General features: G+C 41.0%; 2 long non-coding RNA genes across 2 annotated transcripts in view; one reads left to right on the forward strand and one right to left on the reverse strand.

Annotated features, from left to right (window-relative positions):
• The window catches only part of LOC138979767 (uncharacterized), an 88,032-nt gene extending 70,801 nt beyond the window's left edge, over positions 1-17,231 (forward strand). Inside the window, exon 3 of the long non-coding RNA XR_011460125.1 lies at positions 16,130-17,231. This is a non-coding gene — a long non-coding RNA (uncharacterized lncRNA). The remainder of the gene's footprint in view (positions 1-16,129) is intronic.
• On the reverse strand, positions 1,375-8,689 carry LOC138979766 (uncharacterized). Its single transcript, XR_011460123.1, has 5 exons — positions 8,499-8,689; positions 6,451-6,614; positions 5,846-5,919; positions 5,043-5,167; positions 1,375-4,479 (listed from the first exon to the last, which is right to left on the reverse strand). It is a non-coding gene; the product is annotated as an uncharacterized lncRNA (long non-coding RNA).
• Positions 17,232-20,683: the final 3,452 nt, after the last annotated feature.

The following is a 20,683-nucleotide window of genomic DNA, read 5'->3' on the forward strand; positions in this document are numbered from 1 at the left end:
TATCGTCACCATCATAACATAATGAAACACACTCAAGCTCCAGAGTTGAGTAACCCAGGGAAGATAACACCCACAGTGACTTGACAGTAAGCTGAGTGCTGGGACTGAAAACACGTTGCAATACAAGTGAAAGACAGATTGACATCCTCCACGCATGACCGAAACTGAATAGTTTAGCATTGCCGTTTGGATTCTGTGGCCCTTTTCTTTTCAAACCTTTTACTTAAACTGAATGTCCTCATTTGGGACCGAATTGTATGTCCCCTCCCCCCCCCCCCCCCCCCCCCCTCTTCTGTGGACTGGGTGGCCGAGTGGTAACGCACTTGCGCTCGAAAGCGAGAGGTTGCGAGTTCGACCCTGGGTCAGGGCGTTAGCAATTTTCTCCCCCCTTTCTTAACCTAGCACTGGGCGAAAAGTGGCGTTTTGTATCTTACAAAACTACTCAAAATCCCAACAAAACTTCAAGTTTCAATGGGTTTATCACATTTTGGTGTTCACGACAACGCCAGATTTTGATTGGATTTTGTTGAAGTTATCGCTGCGAAATTGCCTGGAATTTCAGCGCGTTTTGCGACGGTCAAAACATCATGTTAAACCATGTTACAGCATGTCTGTAACATGCAAAAATGTCAAGTTTTGATGGGATTAAAGCTTTGGTTTAACGCCAAGTAACATCATGTTATCGTAGACTTAACTTGCAAAACTGCTTGTTTTGGTGGTGTTACAGCTTGCTTGTAATGTGATTAACATCATGTTATTGCTGGTTTAACATGCAAAACCCCATGTTATGTTGGTGTTAAAGATTGCTCAAATGCCTATTAACTCCATGTTATGTTGGTGTTAAAGCTTGCTCAAATGCCTATTAACACCATGTTAGTTGGTGTTAGGCTTGATTATTAATGTAAAAAAACACCATGTTATGACGTTCACATAATTGTTTTCACCTGGATGGAATTTTGTGGAAAAGAAAGCATGTTCTTTGGGAATTGTGTGCGGGTTTCATGCTTGGATATTGCACTTTGCTGACTTGTCACAGGTCAATTTACATTTAACAATATTAGTTTTCAAATGCATCATCCTTCACACATTATGTAAACATCTTTAACATTAACACTTTGGTTGTAAAATTATTGCACTTTATTCAAACAGGACAAAAACAAAAATGCTGATTCACAATGTACAATAGCAAAGGACTATTTTGAGTGAAGACAGTGTTCATCCACACTATAATTGGATAATTTGTTTGTTTATTTGTTGCTTAACGTCCAGCCGACTACGCAGAGCCATATCAGGACGAGGAAGGGGGGGATGAAGGGGGCCACTTGTCAAGCGATTCCTGTTTACAAATGCACTAACCCATTACTTGTGTCTTTGTTTTGTTTGTTTTGTTTATTTGTTGCTTAACGTCCAGCCGACTACGCAGAGCCATATCAGGACGAGGAAGGGGGGGATGAAGGGGGCCACTTGTCAAGCGATTCCTGTTTACAAATGCACTAACCCATTACTTGTGTCCCAGCAGGCTTTAGTAAAACTAAATTAATACCTACTGGAAGATTACCAGTTTCCAGTATGTTAAAATAGGCTTAACCTATCTACTGCTGGACTTACATCAGAACACTAACAGATTAAACTATACATGAATCGCGAGACAAGCGGCAAGAGAAGAGATTTTTGGAAAAAATACAGGTGAATGAGCAAGAAGGCAGAAAAAAGAAAAGAATTCATGAAGAAAAAGAGAGCATGACAGGAAAGAGGAACCAAAAATCTACCTAACAGCAAACTAGAAAGCTCCTGCGGTTCCAAAAACAGGAGGGGCCTTTAATTTCATAACCGCAGTGCCCCACTGCGGGAATTACTTGTGTCCCAGCAGGCTTTAGTAAAACTAAATTAATACCTACTGGAAGATTACCAGTTTCCAGTATGTTAAAATAGGCTTAACCTATCTACTGCTGGACTTACATCAGAACACTAACAGATTAAACTATACATGAATCGCGAGACAAGCGGCAAGAGAAGAGATTTTTGGAAAAAATACAGGTGAATGAGCAAGAAGGCAGAAAAAAGAAAAGAATTCATGAAGAAAAAGAGAGCATGACAGGAAAGAGGAACCAAAAATCTACCTAACAGCAAACTAGAAAGCTCCTGCGGTTCCAAAAACAGGAGGGGCCTTTAATTTCATAACCGCAGTGCCCCACTGCGGGAATTCAAATCGGTGAAGGCCACACGAAATGAAAACACACCATCAGTAAATTACTTCCCTTGTGATTAAGAGCGTCATACCCATAAAAGCCATGTAAGTTTTAGCCCATGTGAGTGTGTGTTGGGAGGGGAGGGGGGGGGGGGGGGGGGGGGGGGGGAGGAGGCAGATGCCCTGTGAAAACATTGGCCATAGATATATATGTGAATTACTTCCCGTGGGTATGAACATTTATGAATGATAAAATGGGTGAAAAAAGGCCACACAAAATGAAAATCAGTAAATAACTAAATCACTTCCCTTGTGAGTAAGAACAGTCATACCAATATTCGAACTTTTTGCTAAAAATTCGCCCACAATGTGACCTTAAAAGTTGAAAAGGGGTAACTGAACTTCATGTTTGGATGTCATGGAGTCCAACATGTCAGTAAATTTTGAAAACCCTAGATTCATAAACATCTGAAAACTGCTCAACGTCTTTGCATCACGGCACATTAATAAAAGTAAGAGTTAGTAAGACTGGCCTAACTGCTATGGTGAGGCAGTAATCACTCGTTGATGAATTCTTTTCTTTCTTTATTTGTTGTTTAACGTCGTTTTCAACCATTCAAGGTTATATCGCGACGGGAAAAGGGGGAGATGGGATAGGGGAAAGGGGGGAGATGGGATAGTGCCACTTGTCAATTGTTTCTTGTTCACAAAAGCACTAATCAAAAAACTGCTCCAGGGGCTTGCAACGTAGTACAATATATGACCTTACTGGGAGAATGCAAGTTTCCAGTACAAAGGACTTAACATTTCTTACATACTGCTTGACTAAAATCTTTACAAACATTGACTATATTCTATACAAGAAACACTTAACAAGGGTAAAAGGAGAAACAGAACCGTTAGTCGCCTCTTACGACATGCTGGGTAGCATCGGGTAAATTCTTTCTTGTCCCAACCAATATGGGACTCCTCCTAACCCGTGGGGGGTCTCGTTGATGAAGAATTATTTGAATTCTGAATTTCTAACAAACAAATCCAGTGTCCTTCCAAACCCCCTTTTCAGGCCTCCAAGAATAAAAAGAAAAGCTGGTCTTAAAAAGGAGAAAATCTGCTTAATATGTAGGTAAATGCACAACAGGTTGTGAACAGAAAATCCAAAAACGTAAGGTTTGAAAAAGGGGGGGAGGGGGGGACCTAAAATGTGGCGATCATAACAACCGGCATGGGTGGCCGAGTGGTAACGCACTTGCGCTCGGAATCGAGAGGTTGCGTGTTCGACCCTGGGTCAGGCCGCTATTTTCTCCCCCCTTTCCTAACCTAGGTGGTGGGTTCAAGTGCTAGTCTTTCGGATGAGACGAAAAACCGAGGTCCCTTCGTGTACACTACATTGGGGTGTGCACGTTAAAGATCCCACGATTGACAAAAGGGTCTTTCCTGGCAAAATTGTATAGGCATAGATAAAAATGTCCACCAAAATACCCGTGTGACTTGGAATAATAGGCCGTGAAAAGTAGGATATGCGCCGAAATGGCTGCGATCTGCTGGCCGATGTGAATGCGTGATGTATTGTGTAAAAAAATTCCATCTCACACGACATAAATAAATCCCTGCGCCTTGAATATGTGCGCGATATAAATTGCATAAAAAAATTTTTAAAAATAAAAATCCCTGCGCTTAGAACTGTACCCACGGAATACGCGCGATATAAGCCTCATGTTGATTGATTGATTGATAATTTATCTAACAAACAAAGTTAATTCTGAAATCTTCTTCAGCGTTTGATTATGGAGAGACTAAATCCTCAGTTCAGATGTGGTCTTAACTCCTTGTCTCCCAGGTACGGATATATCCGTACCCACTCATATGGCTCTATCTGACCAGGTATGGATATATATCCGTACACACAGTCACTGTGCACATTGCATCTGTTCTCATTCGGCACATATCCGCATCCTGCTTAGACGGTTAGCTTCAGTCGCTTCCTGTAACGTTGATCTAACGCCAACATTCTAGCCTGTTGATACACAGTTTCTACAATTCTGAGTGACCTGCTGCAGCACAGCTGGTCTCGGCTTAAAAAATCTTGGTCAACATAGATGGGGTACAAAGTGTTATAAAATAAAGCGTCCTTCCAAAGTCGATGACAGGTCCCCAGAGTATTCACAAAATTATATGGTACTGGAAGCCTTGCATGGCGACGAAAAAGATGTCCACGCCTACATGAAGAAGTATCCTTCACGGCTTCAGCGGAAACAGTCGGCTGGGGATGAGGACAGCAGCTAATGGTGAACCTATGTAAAAAATATAGACAAGAACAAAAATATGTCAATGGGAAAACAAAGAAAGAAGTAGAGAAGGACCTCCCCACCTTAAAAAAGTGAAAATGAAAAACACATGTGAATGTACTTATGTTTTAAATCCCCCCCCCCCCCCCCCCAATTAAGACCAATTATCCAAGATATTTTTCAGTCCTCAAAGGAGAATTTCACTGTTCTCACGGAACCCTCAAGAAAACTGAGCTGTGCTAATATATTATATAACTGCAAACATCCCTCAAATTCAATATTGCAAGCCACTATACATTCCTCATAAAGGCACATTCCTTCATGCTCACGTGTGAAAACTAACATAAGTTTACAAGTGTGTATCTATTTATAATAATAATAATAATAACGTGCATTTATAAAGCGCCTTATCCGAAGTTCAAAGCGCGTGACAACAATACATGTATAAAAAATTCATACAATCACTGTCAGATTCAAACAACACATCATGCACATCTCACATCCCCAGACTCTATGCTAAGGCCAACAACAAAAAAATAGTCTGTTTACGGTATCCCAACCGACCCCACCTGTATTTGTTTCTTGCTGTTCTCCAAGAGACACCATGGTGCAGCAAGCTGAAGGGTGTCCTGTCGTATTTCCTCGAAGTTGTAGTAGGCAACCAGGTCAGGAGCAGGAGGTGGGGGCGACTGACCTGCAGCAGAATTCAAATCAATTAGTCAAGTCACTATGACATATCTTTATTGTTATCACCACACCAACCCTAAATTTTTCCTTCCATACTGTATTTGTTATCCTGAGAGAGAAAAATCCATGTTGCAGACTCAACTGGAAAAATTCCCTTCTCCATCATCTAGTGGACAGAGCTCACATGATTTCAAACAAATTTTTTTTAAAGTCACATACTTTGTGCGACAGTGTTAGTTTACTGCAACTGTAATTTATAAATAGCAAATTAATAAATATCACTTATCACTATCAGATAATCAGCTAAATGCCTGGCAGATGACCCTCATTCAAAGTGAGTCGTGGCTAAACCATGAAACTAGAAAAACAGGTTATACAGTGGAACACCCCTTTTAAGACCTCCAATAATCTGAGAAAATTCAGTCTTAAAAAGGAGGGAGTCTTAAAAGGGGGGTAATTTTACAGAGGTTATGAACAGAAAGTCTGAGAAAACAAGGTCTTAAAAAGGAGGGAGTCTTAAAAGGGGGGTAATTTTACAGAGGTTATGAACAGAAAGTCTGAGAAAACAAGGTCTTTAAAAGGAGGGAGTCTTAACAGGGGGGTTCCACTGTACCACAATATAAATCTCACACTGACAGCGGACAAAACCTGAGAAAACACCCAGTATACATGTACCGGTACTCACAAAAGAGTTACAAGTAGCATCTCCAGGAGCCGAAATCCCAAGCCCTTGATATCTGCACGTTTAGCATCTTGTACCTGGAATAGTATGAAGATAACATGTCATTGTCACCGTCAGTAAATCACTATATCAAAATTATCAATATCATATGATTACTTACTAAAATAACTTTATGAAGTGATCTAGCACTGTCAATGGCAATAGTATCATGACAGTTTGCCAGTGAGATTACGATTAATCATCCTCATTAACAAATAACATAGATCAGTTCTAATGTAGTACCTGTTGGTAGTGAACTCACCAGCAGGAGTATTGCATGTATTAATTGCGCATTACTGAATCCATGCACCCACATAGTCTCTTACTAATTTGCAAAACCATAATGACTTCAGACCTCTGATGAATTACATAACCCATTTATGAAGAGTAGTTAAAACTAATAGTTGTAGTACAAACCCAAGTTTGTGTGCGTGTTTGTATGTTGTGTGGGTGGGGGTGTCGAGGGGGGGGGGGGGGGGACGACTGGACGGTTACCGATGGTTCACCCACAAAAATGTACACTTACTAAGTAACACTTAAAGTAACTATTTTCAAAGCTTCTTGCTTACCTTGGAATAGTGTCAAGCAGCTTATGTTGTGTCTAGATCAGCCATCAGATCTTCACACTCAGCGGGGTCAGCCTGCACATGCTGCAAACTGGACATGCCTGCAATTCTTGAGTAACCAAGCTGTTGTTGCGGAGACAACGGAACCATGCCCAACTCAGGTCCAACTGAAATAAAAGCATATTGTTAGCTGATAAATGATTTGGTCAAGCAAAACCATGCAGTATTTTTTTAATAAAATATTTAAATTTAGGCAAGCGATTCACAGAGCGCAGCGCGCTGTGCAGCGCGGCAATTCACAGAGCGCGGCACGTTGTGCAGCGCAGCGATTCCCAGAGCGCGGCTATTGCTCTCACCAGCGCAGATTGTTGATGTGCTTTATTTTTGTATATGTATGCATGATTATCAGCAACATTTTACACTCTTTCTTTGGACACGCAAAAGCAACTTCAGGGCTGCAAGACTACAAAATTGCACTTTATGCAGACTGAATATATATATATATACGCGTTCAAATCAACTGGGAAAAAAACCCACGCTGAATAAATGATCTGCGCATGCGCGAATTCCAAAATGGCTGCTGAAGTGTTAACTGGTGTGACACCGATCAACAGTTCCGTGGCACTGTACTCGGATAATTGTTTAAAAACGTCATCCCAGTTTAAAAACTCAGCTCCTTTCCATATATAGTAGAAGCCATTGCAATGACATGTAGTGATATGAGTATGACTGCCAAGTATTCAAGGCCGGTGTCACAAACTGAAAACTCTGCCTGAACAATCCTTCTCATTGCGGTCAATGCGCATGCGCTAACATGGGGAGATTAATCAGGTCGTGAACAACCTAACCCTTACCCTAACCCATGGTTCGATCGGTCAAAGGGTCGCATTTTTGTAAGTCCAAGATTGGCGCATGCGCATTGACCGCAATGAGAAGGATTGTTCAGCAGAGGTAGGCACGTTTTTACATCGACGCGGCGATATACTGGTGAATTCAGTTGAAAGAGTGAGAGAGAGAGAATGGCTCAGCTCTGTTTTTCGTTTTATTGACAGTTTTATTTCTCAAAGTCAAATAGATCAGATAGATGTAGCTGTTGTAAACTTTGCGATTGTGAAGGACATGTATCGGCAGAATACATCGCGCGTCGTGAATCGCAGCGTTCCTCGTAGCGCCGCGCGTTGTAAATCGCAACGCTGCACAACGCGCTGTGAATCCACTTCGTTAAATTTATGTATACCTCGCTGATGCAAAAATAATGTACTTATTTACTATTAGCATTTAGCTGGTCATTCAAACCATAGCTTGTTTAAAGCTAGTAGTAGCAGTAGTAATGATTTAGTAAAATACTACTATAGTAGAACTCGAACTCCTGTTGCTAGTAAATTACTAATTAGTGCACACAAGAACAACCATGGCAGTTGGCAATGGCACTGGCAGAATACGATCAAATATCATTATTACTAATATTAGCCTCACCATGGGTTGACGTCCCATCAAAATGAATCACTGAATGAATTAGGGACTGAATCACACTTCAGAGACATCATTACAATTTTTCACAAAGACTGATTTTCAGAGGGGAGCTCTCCAAACTCTCATTCTAACTCCTCCCCACTCAGGACTTTTTGTTTCAAAGTTAGAGTAGGGTCTCAGTTATATTCAGTTCCTCCTTGATCGTTTTGTTTCGTTTGACTACTTCCTTTATGCTTAAGTCTTTTCTATCCTCAGTTACTTTTGATTTTTTCTCCGTCTTTGTCCTCTTAAAGAGCGCTAGTCACTAAAAGTCAGCAATTGACGACGTGACGAAAATATTCTGAATTCTCAGCAAACAGCCATGTTTACCTGTACAAATGTATCAGTGCTATCACTATGACTATGAGTATGACAGTGTGGTAACTGGTAAGTTTAGTATTTGGTTCGAGCACAGGCGGAAGGTATCGTCCACTGGTGAAGTGAAGCCTGAACAAGGAAGGATACCTTCCGCCTGTGGTTCGAGACAGAGACACAGTTGAAACTTAATTCGAGAAGCCAAACGGCTGACGAATACTTACGTATTTTGAGCAAAACCCACACACGTCGACCACAAGTTGATGTCTGCTGGAGTACGTAGTCATAAAAACGTCCATAAAGCTTGGTTTTGAAACGTTTCTTAGCACGAGTTAGATTTATCCGCCATTTTTGATAACATTTTACTGCACATGGCGCATGCGCGACTTTACCAAACTATCGCCGGCACAGCCTGGCCACTGATCTAAAAAGAGAGACTGACAAGTACAGGCGCCTTATGGTGACCGATAACCCGACAGGCACAACCATGCTGTTGTTGTACGTTGTTGTGTTTTGCAGTTGTTTCAAGTTCAGATGATGAGGCCGTGTGCCAAAAGCAACTAATTAAAAGTGTGTCTGTGTGTGTGTGTGTGTGTGTGTGTGTGTGTGTGTGCGTGTGTGTAAAGCCGAGCGGTGGTAGCTTCACGTAGATATAATTATAAGGGAAGGGCTCCTAATATGGACCGGCTCCTAATATGGACCACCTCCTGTTCTGAAAAACTAACGGCGCTAGAGCGCTCAAAAAAGTTTTGTTCGCTGTATTGCAGAAACACAAATCTCAAAACCGTTAGGCTTTTTCTCTTTTTTTCACTCACTGGGTTTGGCAGCGTTCACTCTAAATTTTCCGCCGAAAACGGACTCGTTTCTGTCCACAGCCAAAGCTTTTATCACACAAAAATTGCTATATATGACAGCTAAGACCGCATTTGTTACATTTTAGCAGGGTTGACCCCGAGTTTTTACCGTGCAAACAAAAAATAATAGCAAGATCTCAAAGTATGTGCGAGTCCCCTAATATGGACCACCTTCAACAAATCGAGAAAAAAAAGCTAAGCTATTTTCAATAATTCATTAAGAAGCTTGCTGGAAATAACCTATAACTAGTCCTCGAGATTAAAAAAAAAGTCTTCTTTTCGTGGAAGTTTCACTTATTTTCACTCTGTTTTTGATCAGCTTCTTTAGTTTCCTGGTGTGCTTCAAATAATGCTCTCATCAACCCGAAACAGATCAATCTGAAGCATATTTGAATTAGACTGACTTGTACACTAAGTTGTATCATGTTATTTTGAAGTATAGGGGGCTTTTTACAGTGATTTGTGAAGGCCGCTTCACTGGTCCATATTAGGCGCCCAGGCTCCTATTATGGACCATTTGTGATTTTGTCTGTATCTAATTTTTGTTGAATGTTTATCAAAGCTATTTCACTCTAATTAGGCCTAACGGTTAACCTAAGAGAAAAGGACTACCAAACACAAAATAAAACTTCTTCGCAAGAAAACAAGCTAGTTATCAGCATGAAACAAAAAGTGGTCCATATTAGGAGCCCTTCCTAACTGTCTGTGTCTGCGTCGAAGATGTTACCGTGAATGTGTTTTTAAAAGACATTTGACAGGACGGCCTTCAAACCACACGCACCAGACACGAACCAACGAACAAAATACTTCTGACAACAAAATGTAAAATCAATTAACAAGAGTGTAGTAAGATTCCAAATTGTATTCAGACCAAAACAACAATCATAAAATATACATGGCATGGGTTCTTTCATATGTGTGTGTGTGTTGATGATGATGATAACTAGTTTTAACGTCCTCTTAGAACTGCAACTTGCTTTAGGACAGGTAGAGCAAAGAGCATAATTGTAAAGTTATGATGTTGCGCTATATAAATGCTCAATTATTATTATTATTATTATTATTATTAATATGCTTTATGTGGGGACAAGACACTGAACAAACATGCAACCAGAGAACACATATATGATCGTGTTATAATTATATCTGGAAGTCTGTTCCGATATTTCAAAATGGGGATGGAAGTGAAGATTGTGTACGCGGAATATGGTTGGACTGGAGCGGTTTTGTAGGCTTATTTTTTTAATTTTTGTTATGTGGGATATTGTTATATTTTTGGCTGAATAGGTAAGTAAATAGATAACTGGAAAAATAATCCAATGAAGAAGAAAAAGCTCGGTGTGAGAGAGTATTGAGGGGTGGGAAGGAGGAACGGAGATCAGGGTTTTTTAAAACAGATATCCTATTTCAGCCTTCTACTATTGAGAGACAGACACAGGGTGTATGCTAGCTTCCGTTGAAGCGTGCAATGTTTATCTAAAACAAACCTCGTGGGGTTTCAGGTTATGTTCGTTGACATGTGTGTAGGTTGCAGAAATCTTGCTGGAGTGATTGGCAGCGGTCAAAGAGGTGTAACAAAGATATAAACTGTCCACATTCACAGAGACGGGGAAAGCACTTGTGAGCGCATCCATGGCCATCCGTGCGAATTCTGCAAAGTATGTTTTAAGGAGGGAGGTGGGGAGTGTTTTCTGAGCGTGTTTTTAATCCAAACATATCATATCTATATGTTTTTGGAATCAGGAACCGACAAGGAATACGACGAAAGTGTTTTTAAATTGATTTCGAAAATTTAATTTTGATAAAAAAAATTATATTTTTATTTATATGTTTTTGGAATCAGAAAATGATGAAGAATAAGATGAACGTACATTTGGATCGTTTTATACATTTTTTTTCTACAATTTTTAGAATTTTAATGACCAAAGTCATTAATTAATTTTTAAGCCACCAAGCTGAAATGCAATACCGAGGTCCGGCCTTTGTCGAAGATTGCTTGGCCAAAATTCCAATCAATTTGAAAAATGAGGGTGTGACAGTGCCGCCTCAACTTTTACAAAAAGCCGGATTTGACGTCATCAAAGACATTTATCGAAAAAAAGAAAAAAAGTCCGGGGATATCATACCCAGGCACTCTCATGTCAAATTTCATAAAGATCGGTCCAGTAGTTTACTCTGAATCGCTCTACACACACACACACACACACACACAGACACACACACAGACACACATACACCACGACCCTCGTCTCGATCCCCCCCCCCCCCCCCTCTATGTTAAAACATTTAGTCAAAACTTGACTAAATGTAACAAGTCGCGTAAGGCGAAAATACAACATTTAGTCAAGCTGTCGAACTCACAGAATGAAACTGAACGCAATGCAATTTTTAAGCAAGACCGTATACTCGTAGCATCGTCAGTCCACCGCTCACGGCAAAGGCAGTGAAATTGACAAGAAGAGCGGGCTAGTAGTTGCGCTGAGAAGGATAGAACGCTTTTCTGTTCCTCTCCTCGTTTTAACTTTCTGAGCGTGTTTTTAATCCAAACATATCATATCTATATGTTTTTGGAATCAGGAACCGACAAGGAATAAGATGAAAGTGTTTTTAAATTGATTTCGAAAATTTAATTTTGATCATAATTTTTATATTTTTAATTTTCAGAGCTTGTTTTTAATCCAAATATAACATATTTATATGTTTTTGGAATCAGAAAAGGATGAAGAATAAGATGAACGTAAATTTGGATCGTTTCATATTTTTTTGGTTTATTTTTTTTACAATTTTCAGATTTTTAATGACCAAAGTCATTAATTAATTTTTAAGCCACCAAGCTGAAATGCAATGCCGAAGTCCGGCCTTCGTCGAAGATTGCTTGGCCAAAATTTCAATCAATTTGATTGAAAAATGAGGGTGTGACAGTGCCGCCTCAACTTTTACAAAAAGCCGGATATGACGTCATCAAAGGTATTTATCGAAAAAAATCAAAAAAAATCCGGGGATATCATTCACAGGAACTCTCATGTCAAATTTCATAAAGATCGGTCCAGTAGTTTACTCTGAATCGCTCTACACACACACACACGCACACAGACACACCTCGTCTCGATTTCCCCCTCTATGTTCAAACATTTAGTCAAAACTTGACTAAATGTAACAAGTCGCGTAAGGCGAAATTACTACATTTAGTCAAGCTGTGGAACTCACAGAATGAAACTGAACGCACTGCATTTTTTCACAATGACTGTAGTCCGCCGCTTGTGCAAAACGGAGTGAAACTGACGAGCCTGTTCAGCGCGGTAGTGGTTTCGCTGTGCTGCACAGCACGCTTTTCTGTACCTCTCTTCGTTTGAACTTTCTGAGCGTGTTTTTAATCCAAACATATTATATCTATGTGTTTTTGGAATCAGGAACCGAAAAGGAATAAGATGAAATTGTTTTTAAATCGATTTCGGAAATTTGATTTTGATAATAAATTTTATATTTTTAATTTTCAGACCTTGTTTTTAATCCGAAAATAACATATTTATATGTTTTTGGAATCAGAAAAGGATGAAGAATAAGATGAACGTAAATTTGGATGGTTTTATAAAAAAAATAATTTTAATTACAATTTTCAGATTTTAATGACCAAAGCTGAAATGCAATACCAAAGTCCGGCCTTCGTCGAAGATTGCTTGGCCAAAATTTCAATCAATGTGAATAAAAAAAACAAGTCGCGTAAGGCGAAAATACAATATTTAGTCAAGTAGCTGCCATTTTTCAGCAAGACCGTATACACACCGGTGACACTGTGACGGTTCCCCTACGCTTTGTGTTCGGTGCCCTGACCCTTTGTGTTCGGTTCCCACTCGGTTCCCACACGCCAAAATTCGCGGACAAGATCGAGGTACTGTCACCCAAAACATCCATTTGTGGTAGTATTACGCAATGTTGCTCTCTGAGAATGGTCTTGTTAGATCTGTGAGTGTTTACACTACATGCCTAGGTGCTGTTGGATTGAAGGTTTTTGATATTTTAGCCGTTATTAGGTAGAATGCCTTCCACTTTACTGCAAAACTGCATAATTCGTAGCATCGGCAAGAAATATCCTACCAAAAAATGCCTGCTTGGAACTGTCGTTGGACCAGCAAAAAGTTCAACATGTCTGTAGCAGACAGCCCAAGTTTCAAGATTGTAGGGCCATCCAAACAGCCGTAATAATAAAAACAACAAAAGTAGTCAGTGAAATTGGCTGTGTTCGGTCCCCCCACACTTTTGTGACGTAGGCGTGACGGTTCCCATAATTCATTGTGTCGGTCCCCACTTTCTGTGTCGGACCCCACTTTCGACCTAATTTCTCTGTGACGGACCCCACAACCAGCCTATTTTGTGTCGGTCCCCACACCTTCTTGGATTTATGACTTGCCGGTTACTTGTATCATTGTATTCATTGAATCTAATTGTCTCGGAGTTATTTTTCAGCAAAAACCGGCAAGGCAGCACCTTTTGTGATACCAAGTAAGTCAGATGACATCAGTATGTGTGTGTGTGTGTGTGTGTGTGTGTGTGTGTGTGTGTGTGTGTGAGAGAGAGAGAGAGAGAGAGAGAGAGAGAGAGAGAGAGAGAGAGAGAGAGAGAGAGAGAGAGAGAGAGAGAGAGAGAGAAATATAAAACAAAAAGGCCTGGTCTGTTCTCTGAACACTAATTCAATGTTTGTCATGCTAACCAAGAACTCAAAACGATCAGAACACACTATCAGAATACATATAGAATGGGTTGCTTCCAATCAAAGTTAGAACACAAACTCACAAGAAGTAAGTTTGCATGCGTTCTCTCTACGGTTATGGTACTCGCGGTTGTGGTACGCGCGGTAGTGTGACACGCGGCAGTGTTATACTCGCGGTAGTGTCGTACTCGCGGTAGTGTGACACGCGGTAGTGTTACACGCGGTAGTGTCGTACTCGCGGTAGTGTGACACGCGGTAGTGACGCTCGCGGTAGTGTCGCATAACCGGAGTGATCTGGAAAGGTGTCAATCTCTCTCTCTCTCTCTCTCTCTCTCTCTCTCTCTCTCTCTCTCTCTCTCTCTCTCTCTCTCTCTCTCTCACTCTCTCTCTCTCTCTCACACATACACACACACACACACACACACACACACACACACACACACACACACACACACACACACACATACTGATGTCATCTGACTTACTTGGTATCACAAAAGGTGCTGCCTTGCTGGTTTTTGCTGAAAAATAACTCCGAGACAATTAGATTCAATGAATACAATGATACAAGTAACCGGCAAGTCATAAATCCAAGAAGGTGTGGGGACCGACACAAAATAGGCTGGTTGTGGGGTCCGTCACAGAGAAATTAGGTCGAAAGTGGGGTCCGACACAGAAAGTGGGGACCGACACAATGAATTATGGGAACCGTCACGCCTACGTCACAAAAGTGTGGGGGGACCGAACACAGCCAATTTCACTGACTACTTTTGTTGTTTTTATTATTACGGCTGTTTGGATGGCCCTACAATCTTGAAACTTGGGCTGTCTGCTACAGACATGTTGAACTTTTTGCTGGACCAACGACAGTTCCAAGCAGGCATTTTTTGGTAGGATATTTCTTGCCGATGCTACGAATTATGCAGTTTTGCAGTAAAGTGGAAGGCATTCTACCTAATAACGGCTAAAATATCAAAAACCTTCAATCCAACAGCACCTAGGCATGTAGTGTAAACACTCACAGATCTAACAAGACCATTCTCAGAGAGCAACATTGCGTAATACTACCATAAATGGATGTTTTGGGTGACAGTACCTCGATCTTGTCCGCGAATTTTGGCGTGTGGGAACCGAATGGGAACCGAACACAAAGGGTCAGGGCACCGAACACAAAGCGTAGGGGAACCGTCACAGTGTCACCGGTGTGGTATACTCGTAGCATCGTCAGTCCACCGCTCATGGCAAAGGCAGTGAAATTGACAAGAAGAGCGGGGTAGTAGTTGCGCTAAGAAGGATAGCACGCTTTTCTGTACCTCTCTTTGTTTTAACTTTCTGAGCGTGTTTTTAATCCAAACATATCATATCTATATGTTTTTGGAATCAGGAACCGACAAGGAATAAGATGAAAGTGTTTTTAAATTGATTTCGACAATTTAATTTTGATAATAATTTTTATATATTTAATTTTCAGAGCTTGTTTTTAATCCGAATATAACATATTTATATGTTTTTGGAATCAGCAAATAATGGAGAATAAGATAAACGTAAATTTGGATCGTTTTATAAATTTTTATTTTTTTTTACAATTTTCAGATTTTTAATGACCAAAGTCATTAATTAATTTGTAAGCCACCAAGCTGAAATGCACTACCGAAGTTCGGGCTTCGTCGAAGATTACTTGACCAAAATTTCAACCAATTTGGTTGAAAAATGAGGGCGTGACAGTGCCGCCTCAACTTTCACGAAAAGCCGGATATGACGTCATCAAAGACATTTATCAAAAAAATGAAAAAAACGTTCGGGGATTTCATACCCAGGAACTCTCATGTCAAATTTCATAAAGATCGGTCCAGTAGTTTAGTCTGAATCGCTCTACACACACACACACACACACGCACGCACGCACGCACACACACACGCACATACACCACGACCCTCGTTTCGATTCCCCCTCGATGTTAAAATATTTAGTCAAAACTTGACTAAATATAAAAATGAGGGTGTGACAGTGCCGCCTCAACTTTCACAAAAAGCCGGATATGACGTCATCAAAGACATTAATCGAAAAAATGAAAAAAAACGTCCGGGGATATCATACCCAGGAACTCTCATGTCAAATTTCATAAAGATCGGTCCAGTAGTTTACTCTGAATCGCTCTACACACACACGCACACACACACACAGACATCACGACCCTCGTCTCGATTCCCCCTCTATGTTAAAACATTTAGTCAAAACTTGACTAAATGTAACAAGTCGCGTAAGGCGAAAATACAACATTTAGTCAAGTAGGAGGGCCCCAAAGGGTTTAAAATCGTGATCGTGATTGGCGTTTTTTGACCTTTCTGTGACCGTGATTGCCGAAATTTCCATTTCTGTGATCGTGATGGGACTTTGCCCGTGATCCGTGATGACAAAAAAATCAAGTCTCGTGATCGTGATCGTCATTTGTTTTCGTGATCGTGATGGGCATTATTGCAAAGCATTTTATTTTCAACGTACATTTTTCACAGCTGTATCACTCTATGATCCTCTATTCGTCAAGGAGCCAATCCCGATTGAAGGGAAGCAACAACACATTCAGAAATATGATTTTGACAGCGATTGCTTCCCTTTAAGAGAACCAATCACACACAAAAAGGAGATCAAATCGGAAGGCAAATTGCAAAAGTCTGCCAAACTTCATCCAATGGAAGGGCTTCGTGCAAAAGTTTTGAGTGCATTCAGTCAAATTCGAATTTGAAGATCAAAAATGGCGTGCAGCAGTACTGTCATCGAACTTCTGTTATATTGTGTGGATTCAAGCCAGACCAAAGCAGGCGGCGAGAATGCCTTCCTTGGTGGAAAGGTCAGGCTACGGGTCGGTCTTTCCGAAGACGAAATATCAAGGTATGTTGATCTATGTTGCTCTATGACTGTTCTGAATGTAGGCAAAGATCTTGAAATTTGTTCAAGATCTTTGAGTTTGAGTGGGATCATTGACATTGTCGACATTGCCACGTCCGGCTGTCACTCGCTCAGTGTGACCTCGCCTGGCTCTAGATCGAGTCTGCGTGTAGCCAAAACCGAAACTAGAAATGTGTTTTTCATCCCAGCAACGTGGACACGCTTGGCATAGATTCTAATTGTCGCTTCTTTGCATTGAGCTTGGATTTATTTTAGCGCCTGTAAACTTTAATATCAACAATGGGTTAAATTCAGAAACAATGGCGGGGAGACGTGCCAGTTTGGGTCACTTGATCCTCATGTCAAAGACGATCAAAGTCATGTTCGTTGGGGATTTTGTCAGGCATGCTACTTTTCCAGTAATTGCCGGAAATCCGATAAAGCCGTTTTCAAAATCCGGTAAAGTCAAATTTATTCCGGTGAAGTTGAAAAATTTCCGCAAAAACGATCCGTGTGAATATCGCGCAACGCGACCGGGCGCCGGTCTCAATGAAGCCAGCGCACAATAGTGTTGTTTTCACCAGTTTGGAGGTGTGTTGAATGGTGGTGGGGGGAGGCTAAAATGGGATTTTTAACAAGATCACAACACTATTACAGCCCTGAAAATGATGCCCAGAATGCACCAGATTGCATAGATTTTAACCGGTTTTTGAAAAAAAATTCCGGGCGGGCATGCCCCCGGACCCCCCTAGTTGGCTCGCCTGCTTCGCAGGCTCAGGCTTGTGGCTTCGCCACTGGCACTGCGCGCTTCCTTCAGGTAAAACCATTTTTGGCCTGTAGCATTCCTGTTTGTTTTTCAAGGCCATGAAACCAGGCGATGGTGTACCTCAAATTGTATGGCAAAATTGAAAATAAAGAACCCATCACACATACATGTACTTTAATTTCAATCCACCCAATAGTTTTTGAGAAAATGGGTTTACAAGATTTAGCTCTGGAAATGTGAAATTGTGCAAGTATATATTCATGTGTGTGAGTGAGGGTGTGGGAGTTGATTGTGTATGAGTGGAGAGAGAGAGAGAGAGAGAGAGAGAGAGAGAGAGAGAGAGAGAGAGAGAGAGAGAGAGAGAGAGAGAGAGAGAGAGAGAGAGAGAGAGAGAGAGAGAGAACAATGAAAACAACATTCTTGTTACATATTACAAATCATGATATGTATTTCTATGTGTGTATGAAAGGGATTAAAAAAAAAATAATAAAAAAGTGCAACAGTTGTCACTTTGTGTTGAATAAACAATAGAACCAGAGGAGCGAATTACTGTGTGGTTGTGTTTACTTTGACACGTGCTTTCTGTACATGCAACTTTTACCGTGACCGTGATTTGCCACTGGTGTTCGTGATCGTGAAAACAAAAATCAAGGTAACTGTGATCGTGAAAGCTAAAATTTCCCTTCCCGTGATCGTGATGATACCCCCCCTTTGGGGCCCTCAAGTAGCTGTCGAACTCACAGAATGAAACTGAACGCAATGCAACGCAGCAAGACCGTACACTCGTAGCATCGTCAGTCCACCGCTCACGGCATAGGCAGTGAAATTGACAAGAAGAGCGGGGTAGTAGTTGCGCTGGGAAGGAGGGCACGCTTTTCTGTACCTCTCTTCGTTTTAACTTTCTGAGCGTGTTTTTAATCCAAACATATCATATCTATATGTTTTTGGAATCAGGAACCGACAAGGAATAAGATGAAAGTGTTTTTAAATTGATTTTGAAAATTTAATTTTGATAATAATTTTTATATATTTAATTTTCAGAGCTTGTTTTTAATCCGAATATAACATATTTATATGTTTTTGGAATCAGCAAATGATGGAGAATAAGATAAACGTAAATTTGGATCGTTTTATAAAAAACATATTTTTTTTTACAATTTTCAGATTTTTAATGACCAAAGTCATTAATTAATTTTTAAGCCACCACGCTGAAATGCAATACCGAAGTCCGGGCTTCGTCGAACATTACCCGACCAAAATTTCAACCAATTTGGTTGAAAAATGAGGGCGTGACAGTGCCGCCTCAACTTTCACGAAAAGCCGGATATGACGTCATCAAAGACATTTATCCAAAAAAAAGAAAAAAACGTTCTGGGATTTCAATCCCAAAACTCTCATGTCAAATTTCATAAAGATCGGTCCAGTAGTTTAGTCTGAATCGCTCTACACACAGACACACACAGACAGACACACACACACACACACACACACGCACATACACCACGACCCTCGTCTCGATTCCCCCCTCTACGTTAAAACATTTAGTCAAAACTTGACTAAATGTAAAAAGGACATTATGTGTTGCATCCAAAAACGATGTGATTAAAACATTATCAGAAAAGGAAGGGCAATGAAAATCCTAAAATCTCCAACTCGAGTCACTTCTTACAGACATGGAGGGTAAAGTCCAGTCAATCAGCCACCCTCTCGGCCGGATGTTTTGGGGAGGGGGGGAACTATAACAAAGCCCTCTCTGTGGTCAGTCGGCTTTCTCAGGGCCAGCAAAGCTCGCCTCAGCAACACATGTGAAAGTGATTAACTCGCTCGGCACCGGAGGTTTGCTAAGGAATAGAGACAAACTCTTATCTGGCTGGCCAAAAATTGTCAGTTTAAAATGACCTACTTTCTCTGCTCAACGCACGGGCTATTCGTACTGTATCTCCTCTTGTGCACTTACAAGGCTCTTATGGAGAAAATAAGAGATACCAAAAAAGGTGTGTGTGTGTGTGTGTGTGCCCATAGTGAGCCGCGCGCGCGCGCGTGCATGTGTGTGTATGTGTGTGTATGTTTGTGTGTCCCAGTGTGTGCGTGTGTGTGCACAGTGTGTGCCTGTGCGTGTGCCTGTGTGTACCGTTTGTGTGTCATTATATATGTCAGTTATAATGTGTGTGTGCAGTGACGGTGTGAATGTGTGTGTGACGGTGTGTGTGTGTGTGTGTGTGTGTGTGTATGATGTATGCCGGTGCAATGTGTGTGTGTGTATGTATATAAGTGTGTGTGTGTGTGTGTGTGTGGTGTGTGACCGTGCTGAGAGAGAAAGAGAGAGAGAGGAAGCCGATAATCGTCTGATTCTGCAGACTCGCCGAGAGGCGGCCGGGGTTCGGCACCAGGCTGATGAAAACGCAGAATAATCCATCAAAACAACACTCTAACATCAAGTTTTAGAAACCAGAAAAACGTATCGTAACTCCATAGGTTTTGTGGTGTTTTGCGCACTGCTGAAACGCGTTTAACACGACGTGAATCGCCGTGCGTTAACGTAGCGAAAACGTCCAAAACACAGACACCAAAACTCGATGTTTTACCGTGTTTTGCACCCAGCTAAAATCCCAGGGATTTTATTGCGTTACGGCAGTTTTTCTAACTTGATGTAAATCGCACAGGTATAATGCCACAAAATTCAGTTGATTAACTTCATGTTTCATGTTATATGCCACGTTATAGTGCCAAAACGTGACCTTTCGCCCAGTGTAGGTGGTGGGTTCAATTGCTAGTCTTTCGGATGAGACGAAAAACCGAGGTCCCTTCGTGTACACTACATTGGGGTGTGCACGTTAAAGATCCCACGATTGACAAAAGGGTCTTTCCTGGCAAAATTGTAGGGGAGGGAGGGGTAGGGTGGGACACAAAAATCCTTTATTGGAATATCTCATTCAATACTTAAGACAAAAACACAAAACTGGTGTCATCAGAAACTTTATTGAATTTGCCACAAAACAAAGAAAACAAAAAATAGATTTATTTAACCGACTCAGGAGAATTCGCAGTTAAAAACGCAAACAAATGTGGGGCAGGGTGGAACATGACGGGGCAGGATGGGACATTGCTTGGGGCAGGGTGGAACATGACGGGGCAGGGTGGGACATATGAATTTGTGTGTGAAGTTAAGAACCTTGTACCAGCTAAAACAACGC

The sequence above is a fragment of the Littorina saxatilis genome, linkage group LG11 (genome assembly GCF_037325665.1).
Source record: "Littorina saxatilis isolate snail1 linkage group LG11, US_GU_Lsax_2.0, whole genome shotgun sequence".
Classification (NCBI taxonomy): domain Eukaryota; kingdom Metazoa; phylum Mollusca; class Gastropoda; order Littorinimorpha; family Littorinidae; genus Littorina; species Littorina saxatilis.